At 42.6% G+C, this 9,399-nt stretch overlaps 2 non-coding genes across 2 annotated transcripts; both read right to left on the bottom strand.

The window, feature by feature from the left end:
* Positions 1 to 337: 337 nt before the first annotated feature.
* Positions 338 to 444, bottom strand: LOC136204448 (small nucleolar RNA R71). The gene has a single exon (XR_010675290.1). It is a non-coding gene; the product is annotated as a small nucleolar RNA R71 (small nucleolar RNA).
* An 8,187-nt stretch (positions 445 to 8,631) lies between these two features.
* Positions 8,632 to 8,738, bottom strand: LOC136204447 (small nucleolar RNA R71). The gene has a single exon (XR_010675289.1). It is a non-coding gene; the product is annotated as a small nucleolar RNA R71 (small nucleolar RNA).
* Positions 8,739 to 9,399: the final 661 nt, after the last annotated feature.

Here is a 9,399-nt window from a genome sequence, read left to right as displayed (position 1 = left end):
ACGGCCTATAAGCACCTCTGGCATTCTCGATCCGACAATAACAGCAATGTCATTTGAAATCAGACCAACAATGATTCAGATGATCCAGAACTCGGGACAGTTCGGTGGGGATTACTACGAAGATCCTAACTCACATCTCGACAAATTCATGGAATACTGCAGCAGTTTCAAGTGTGAAGACGTCGCATCTGAACAGATCTTCCAGAAGCTGTTTAGATTTTCTTTGAAAGAAGAAGCTGCAGAATGGCTACAATCCATTGAGCCAGGGTCTCTCACTGACTGGGACACTACAGTATCAGCGTTTCTAGCAAAGTACTTCCCTCCGTCAAAGACTTCATAATTCAGAAGCGACATCACCTCGTTTAGGCAGTCCGACAGTGAGAACTTGCATCTAGCCTGGGAGAGGTTCCAGAAGTTGTTAAGACGGTGCCCCTACCATGGTTACCAGCGGTACCAGCTTGTTGACATGTTCTACTCAGGAATATCTCCTGTCAACCGTGCCTTTCTGGATGCAGCAGCGGGAGGAAATCTATTCAACAAGTCTGCAGTTCAAGCATACAATCTGATGAAAGAATTAGCTGAATGAAGCGCATGTTGGCAAGTTGAGAAGCCGGCTCCAAAAAGAGGCACAACAGCCAAAGAGTTCCCTGGAATATTTTCAGAATCAAATCATCAGATAGCAGCGCTTATAGAAAAAGTAGATCTACTGGAAACTCACCTGAAATCATCGGAACCAGTAGCAAGCTGTGAGGTGTGCAGCGGAGGGCACAAGAACGTGGAGTGCCCGATTGTACTTGAACAGATCCATTATCTAAAATAATATGGGTCAAATGGCACGCATTGGCAGCAGGACAGACATCGAGGATCAGGTTCTGAGACTGAATGGGAAAGAAGTATAGATGTCCTGAGAGAGAGCCTGAGTGCCATAAAAGGAAGATTGGCACACAATGAAGCTTTCTGCCAAAGGCTTCAAACACAGGTCAGTAATTTGGTAGAAGAGGAAGCACGAGCAATCACACTTAGGAGCGGAACACAGGTAAGTGCACCAGCCTTTGTGCCTCAGCAAGACAAGGCAGACCCCATTCCTGGTAATATCTCTACCCCGTCTGCTCCACAGGTAAGTGTTTCTGATCCAACTCCGATTACTGAAACTGATGTACCACCAACACAGGTTACCTTGCCTTATCCTACTTCTAGGAGAGCTAAGTTAGACAAGGATTATTCCAAAATGTTAAATGTGTTTAAGAAAATCGAGATTAACCTCCCGTTTCTTGAACTTCTTGAGAATATGCCTGTGTATGGAAATTTTTTAAAAGGGCTGATCTCTAAAAAGAGAAAACTAGGAGATCATGAGACTGTAATGCTAAGCCAGGAATGTTCTGCCATGCTAAGAAATCCGTTACCTAAAAAATCTAAAGATCCTGGTAGTTTTAGCATTCCCTATACAATAGGCAAGGTTCATTTTAAACGTGCTTTATGTGATCTTGGTGCAAGCATAAATGTTATGCCGTTGTCTGTTTACAGGAAATTAGGAATGGGAGATCCAAAGCCCACGTCAGTCACAATTCAGTTGACTGACAGGTCTATAAGGCGTCCGGTTGGAGTGGTAGAAGACCTTTTGGTCAAGGTAGATCAGTTCATCTTCCCAGCTGACTTCGTGATCATGGACATTGAAGAAGATGATCAAGTCCCGATCTTGTTAGGGAGGCCTTTTCTCGCAACTGGACGAACACTGATTGATGTTGAGGGAGGCAAACTGATTCTCAGGCTTCAAAACGAGGAAGTGGAATTCAACATTCTAAAATCTATGAAATTTCCTGTTGATGATGAATGTTGTAATTTTCTGAGCGTAACTGACTCTTTGGTTGAGAATGTTTTCCAGGAAACTGAAGAACGGAACCTGAGTATTGAACTAGATGAGGAGCCATTGGATTTGGAGACCGAGGTAGAAGGTAAAGAGGGTTGTCATTGGGCCCAGCACGACGAACTCCTAGACAGAGAAACAAAGACAAGGCCTAAGACCTCGATTGAAGAACCGCCGACCCTCGACCTCAAACCCTTACCTGCCCATTTAAAATACGTGTTCTTCACCTCCTTTACACTTACCTATGATTATTTCGGCTGAACTTACAGGTCCTGAGGAAGATCGGTTGGTGGAGGTGATGAGGAAGCACAAGGGAGCGTTTGGATGGAAAATGTCGGACATCAAGGGAATCAACCCGTCTCTTTGTGAACACCGGCTCTATATGGAGGATAAGGTGATGCCGACTGCTCAACCACAGAGAAGACTCAACCCAAAAATGAAGGAAGTAGTGAAGGCTGAGGTAATTAAGTTGCTTGATGCAGGGATGATCTATCCAATCTCTGACACCCAGTGGGTGAGTCTCGTGCATATGGTACCGAAGAAGGGGGGCACAACAGTGACATTGAATGAGAAGAATGAACTAATCCCGGTGCGGAAAACCACCGGGTGGCGAATGTGCGTGGACTACAGGAAATTGAACGACGCCACCAGGAAGGATCATTTCCCTCTTCCGTTCATTGATCAAATGCTTGAACGCATGGCAGGTAAGTTTTTCTTCTGTTGTGTGGATGGGTATTCGGGCTACATGCAAATATCAGTGGATCCTGACGATCAGGAAAAGACCACTTTCACTTGCCCTTTTGGGACATTTGCATATAGACGGATGCCCTTCGGGTTATGCAATGCACCTGCTACGTTTCAGAGGTGTATGACAGCTATATTTTCTGATATGATAGAAAAATTCATGGAGGTCTTTATGGATGATTTTTCTATTTTTGGTACCACTTTTGATAGCTGTTTGCATAACTTGGGATTAATGCTGCAAAGATGTGAGGAAACTGACCTAGTCCTAAACTGGGAAAAGTGTCAGTTTATGGTCACTGAGTGTATAGTTTTAGGGCATAAGGTATCACGAAAAAGGATTGAGGTAGACCCTGCTAAAGTTGAGGTCATTGAAAAACTACCTCCCCCTTCCAATGTCAAAGCAGTTAGGAGTTTTTTAGGCCACGCTGGTTTTTATAGGCGCTTTATTAAGGATTTTTCTAAAATTGCCAGGCCTATGACCCAATTGTTACTGAAGGATGCCAATTTTTTTTTCACACCTGAATGTCTTGAATCTTTTAACACTTTAAAAGACAAATTGATTAAAGCTCCCATAATGGTTAGTCCCAACTGGGATTTACCATTCGAGCTAATGTGTGATGCCAGTGACACAGCTGTAGGTGCATGCTTAGGTCAGAAAGTGGATAAAATTTGCCGACCGATTTCATATGCTAGTAAAACTCTGAATGACGCTCAATTAAATTATACCACCACAGAAAAAGAGTTATTAGCTGTGATTTTTGCACTTGACAAGTTTCGTTCATATTTGGTGCTTTCAAAAGTTATTGTTTACACTGACCATGCTGCATTGAGGTATTTGTTTTCAAAACAGGATGCCAAACCTAGACTCCTTAGGTGGATTCTATTACTGTAGGAGTTTGTTCTGGAGATACGAGATAAGAAGGGAGTTTAAAATGTGGTTGCTGATCATCTTTCTAGATTGGAACAAGAGGAGGTGGATACAGGCACCGATGCAGACATCCAGGAGTCATTTCCCGGCGAGCACTTACTGTCAATTAGACATGTCCCTTGGTTTGCCAATTTTGCTAATTTCCTTGTAGGAAAGCTGATCCCTCCAGACCTCTCTTACCAACAGAGGAGGAAGTTCCTGCACGACGCAAAGCAGTACCTCTGGGATGATCCCTACCTATTCAAGGTTTGTGGCGACAACATCATCCGTCGGTGCATTCCTGAGGAGGAGGTAGCTTCCGTCCTTGCATTCTGTCATTCTAAAGAGGTAGGTGGCCACAATGGCGCGGACAGAACTGCAGCTAAGATACTCCAGAGTGGGTTCTATTGGCCCACAATCTTCCATGACGCTTTTAATTTTGTTAAAAACTGTGATAAGTGTCAACGAACTGGTAACGTTTCACAGAGACATGCCATGCCTATGAAACCAATTTTAGTCTGTGAAATCTTTGATGTTTGGGGGATAGACTTTATGGGACCTTTCCCGAAGTCGTTCAATAACGAGTACATCCTTGTAGCCGTGGACTACGTTTCTAAATGGGTGGAGGCTGTAGCCCTGCCTAGTAATGATGCGTGGGCTGTCATCCGATTCTTGCAAAAGAATATCTTCACATGGTTTGGCACCCCCCGCACCATTATTAGCGACGGCGGGTCTCATTTTTGTAACCAAGCTTTTAAACAGGTCCTGCATAAATACGGGGTCACTCATAAAGTGGCTACCCCGTATCATCCCCAGACCAGTGGTCAAGTTGAAGTGTCAAATAGAGAGATCAAAACCATTCTTGAAAAAACAGTAAATTCCTCTAGGCATAATTGGTCACTCAAATTAGATGATGCCTTATGGGCATATAGGACAGCGTTCAAAACACCAATTGGCATGTCCCCATTCAGGCTAGTTTACGATAAGGCATGTCATCTCCCTGTAGAACTCGAACATAAAGCCTACTGGGCTACCCGTTTTCTAAACTTTGATACACGAGTTGCAGGTGAGAAACGGTTATTGCAGCTTGATGCCCTAGAAGAGTTCAGGCTCAGTGCTTATGAGAATTCACGGATCTATAAGGAGAGGACGAAAAGATGGCATGACAAGAGAATAATCAAACGCCACTTTGAGGTAGGGGATAAGGTTTTACTGTACAACTCCAGGCAGCGATTATTCCCTGGTAAGCTGAAGTCGAGGTGGTATGGACCGTTTGAGGTCACCCAGTTATTCTCCTCCGGAGCAGTCGAGATCACAGACGGCCACAATGCCCCTTTCAAGGTCAACGGGCAGCGTCTGAAAATTTATGAAGATAACTTGGGCGTAGTGGAAACACTGCGTTACATAGAGGCCCCCTGAGGGAGTTTTTCCTATCCTATCTCTTTTCTTTCACTTACTGTTCAATTTCATATATATACATCTTTTGGAATTAAATGCATGATTTAGTGTGGGGGAGGAGGCAATAGGATAGGACATTTTGTGCATGTACCAATTGCATGTTTTATGACACTATTTGTATTTGTGTTTTGTGGCATGTTTAGCTTTTGCTTTCAATATTTCGCTTTCAGTAGTTAGAAATAAAAAGAATCTTAGGCAGTTGATTTTTGATGCATCTAGCAATCCTGACATTACAGTTGAAATTGTGCTTTGAAAGTCTGAAAGCTCAGTTGAAACCGATGTATGCAAAAACTTGTGAACAACATTTGAGTCTCCAAAGAGTGTTATTTAACTAAGATTGACATGGAACGTTTCGTTAGGTGAGGCTAGGATTGTTGCAAATAACCCCTAAATTGTGAGCTAGAGCCTAAAGGTCAATATTTTAGACTCATTTTTAGGAACAATTGATCTCTTAGGTATGGGATTACAGTTATTGTCATTATGCTCATAGGAATTGCATCCAATACTGGTTGAATATTGTGTTATAATCGAACTTGAAATGATTAGGCAACCTAGGTTTAGCCCTTTGTGAACTTGGCCTATTCTTTGATAAGCCAAAATCTCTTACCAATTCCACTAGATAAGCCCCTTTGAGCCTTATTTACCCCTTTTCTTTGATCAACCTTGTTACAAGCCCTTAGCCTTCCTAAATACCCTTTCTCACCCAAGTTAATTGACTCAATTTAGGTTAGAAAATCCTTAGGCACACATCCTTCAAATTCCCATTAGCTACCATTGAAAGGTTGTAATTCTAAATAGAAGAAGTAACCAATTCAAATTGACCCTTTGTCCCCTCTATCTCCAAAGAAAAGAAAAGAAATATATATGGTTCAAAATTTGAACCGAATAAATTACAGAGGAAATGATAAAAGGCATTCTTTAATTACTTCCCAAACTGAAATGAATCAACCTTGAGCTTCTATCTCGCATATAGTGGGAAAAGTGCCAATTTTTGCAAGAATATTCCAGCTAGTTGAGTCGTTAACTTTTTGCCTAAATTCCCTTTTTCCTACCCCCAAACCTTAGCCTATGTTACAACCCTTTGAAGACCTATAATCTTGTTTGATTGTGATGCGTAATTTCGACTGGATGGATGATGCAATTCCAACGTGACCATTTTGTGCAGTAGACTGTAGAGCGTTTGCCAAATTCATATTTCACCCAAACACTTGAGTGCAAGAGCGACCACCTGTGAGCTAGCAATCATAGTCCTCGCCTTTTCGTTTTCGCAAAGTGTTGGTTGATAAAACTAATTAATCAGTTTTGGAGATTTATCTGAGGTTCACTTTGTTTTTAATTGTAACTTGAGTAGTCTGAGACTGTATAGATGATAAAAGTGCAGTGGATCTTTGTCTGTGTACGGGAGCTATTTGTTGAGTTTTCATTGCCTTTGATTCTTTCTTGCTTGCGGACAAGCAAGATTCAAGTGTGGGGAGGTTGATAGCTCCCATTTATATAGGGTTTTTAGGATTGTTTTAGTTCGTTTTTGCTTTATTTCCATTCAATTTCAGTATCATTTTGCTATCTTTCAGTCAAAATCAGTAATTTCCATTATTTATGGCATTTTCTGTATTTTCAGGTGTTTTGGGACTGTTTGAGCATTTTCGAACCAGACCCGTGTCTTGTGGAGCACCTCCGGACAATTCAGGGACCGTCGGAGCATATTTCGGAAGTCCAGGGACCAAAACAAAGGAAAAAAACCCGGACTCAGCCCCAATTTAGTGCCTGTCTCACCGAGACAGTGCATGTCTCATCGAGACAGGCCCTCGTCTCGTCGAGACACTGCCCGTCTCGACGAGACGAGGCGGGCCGAGGGTTCCCAAAAAGGAACTATCGCGTGGTGTCTCGACGAGACGCCTAGTGTCTCGTCGAGACACCCTCTTGTCTCGTCGAGATACTTCTTGTCTCGACGAGACGAAACGCTGGAAGCAATTTCCCAGCGTTTCCTCACTCCTTAGGCGCGAATTTTAACCTGCAAATTGCCCAAACTACCCCTAACTAAGCCTGCACTATAAATAGAAAAGGATGTCATCTTTGTTAGGGTTCTTCCTTTTTCTTTTTTTTGTTATTCTCCCTCTCTTTCCTTGTATTCAATTTTATTGTTTTACTTCCATTGTAGCAGCTCTTAGCTTGGGGGAAGATTGATATAGGATAGTGGCTCTCCCGATTTGTAATCAGAATCAGGCGAAATCGGGTTTTATATTCCTAATTCCTCACTCTGTCTCTTGCTTTTTGCTTATTTGAATTAATGATGATTCAGGCTTATAATGCGTGTTATAGTTGCTTGTTTAATTTAACTATGAACTAATCCCCATCCAATCTGGGATGGGGATGAATTGATTGCGTAACCATGTATGATTAGGGATTTAGTTTACTGGATTGTTTCCAATTGATTAGATTATGTGAGCTTAATGTCTAGATTTGTCAGAGATAGGATGATTGCTAGAATGAGATTCGATGATGATCAACTAGCCTGATATAGCAGAACCTAATGCCTTGAGTCTGAAAAATTTGGGATTGCAGATAGGTAGATACCTGACCAAGGAATTACCTAATCCGAATTAGCATAATCTGACCTCGCTAGAGACCACTAGGAGTGCGGGCTAGTGGCTGGGCTACGGCTTTAGCCTTAATCACCACAGACCCTAATGCTTTGCATGCCCTAGGTTATATGCCTAATCAAGCCGTCAACCAAATGCATGCGAATAGACTACAGGAGACTGACAATCTCCACGTGGTTAATTAGGTGGTTACCGTCAATTGTCATTATGATATGAAACTAAATCCCAGTAAATCATACATGGGATCCAATTAAGGGAATCCCCATCTTAGATTGTGTCATCAATTAATTCGAATTCTTCCCTGTCAAACGTTTTTATCTTTTATTTTAGAAATTAGCCTCTTTAATCACTCTACCACATATTTACCCTTCCGAACAATTGTGTTCCTACCTTGGGCCGACTAGTTGGGATAAATAGTCCTTGTGGTTCGATCCTGTGCTTAGCACTGTATTACTTGCTGTGATAGGATACACTTGTCCTGTTAACCGCTATATATTTTACGAGCATCAAGTTTTTGGCGCCGTTGCCGGGGACTACTTTTGTTTATAACTAGTTTACTTTTGGTGATAGGTTTATATAATTGTTTGGAATTCCAAGAACCGAGGTTCTGGGAATTACTAATCATTGCATTTTGATTCTTAAGCTGATATTGTTCTTGCAGGACGTAAAAGGGTGACACAATGGCCGAAGATCCGTCGGTCATGGAGCTGTTGAGGGCAAAACGGCCTATAAGCACCTCTGGCATTCTCGATCCGACAATAACAGCAATGTCATTTGAAATCAGACCAACAATGATTCAGATGATCCAGAACTCGGGACAGTTCGGTGGGGATTACTACGAAGATCCTAACTCACATCTCGACAAATTCATGGAATACTGCAGCAGTTTCAAGTGTGAAGACGTCGCATCTGAACAGATCTTCCAGAAGCTGTTTAGATTTTCTTTGAAAGAAGAAGCTGCAGAATGGCTACAATCCATTGAGCCAGGGTCTCTCACTGACTGGGACACTACAGTATCAGCGTTTCTAGCAAAGTACTTCCCTCCGTCAAAGACTTCATAATTCAGAAGCGACATCACCTCGTTTAGGCAGTCCGACAGTGAGAACTTGCATCTAGCCTGGGAGAGGTTCCAGAAGTTGTTAAGACGGTGCCCCTACCATGGTTACCAGCGGTACCAGCTTGTTGACATGTTCTACTCAGGAATATCTCCTGTCAACCGTGCCTTTCTGGATGCAGCAGCGGGAGGAAATCTATTCAACAAGACTGCAGTTCAAGCATACAATCTGATGAAAGAATTAGCTGAATGAAGCGCATGTTGGCAAGTTGAGAAGCCGGCTCCAAAAAGAGGCACAACAGCCAAAGAGTTCCCTGGAATATTTTCAGAATCAAATCATCAGATAGCAGCGCTTATAGAAAAAGTAGATCTACTGGAAACTCACCTGAAATCATCGGAACCAGTAGCAAGCTGTGAGGTGTGCAGCGGAGGGCACAAGAACGTGGAGTGCCTGATTGTACTTGAACAGATCCATTATCTAAAATAATATGGGTCAAATGGCACGCATTGGCAGCAGGACAGACATCGAGGATCAGGTTCTGAGACTGAATGGGAAAGAAGTATAGATGTCCTGAGAGAGAGCCTGAGTGCCATAAAAGGAAGATTGGCACACAATGAAGCTTTCTGCCAAAGGCTTCAAACACAGGTCAGTAATTTGGTAGAAGAGGAAGCACGAGCAATCACACTTAGGAGCGGAACACAGGTAAGCGCACCAGCCTTTGTGCCTCAGCAAGACAAGGCAGACCCCATTCCTGGTAATATCTCTACCCCG

Source organism: Euphorbia lathyris, chromosome 8 (assembly GCF_963576675.1).
Source record: "Euphorbia lathyris chromosome 8, ddEupLath1.1, whole genome shotgun sequence".
Taxonomy (NCBI): Eukaryota; Viridiplantae; Streptophyta; class Magnoliopsida; order Malpighiales; family Euphorbiaceae; genus Euphorbia; species Euphorbia lathyris.
This window is presented reverse-complemented; position numbering and strand designations above follow the sequence as displayed.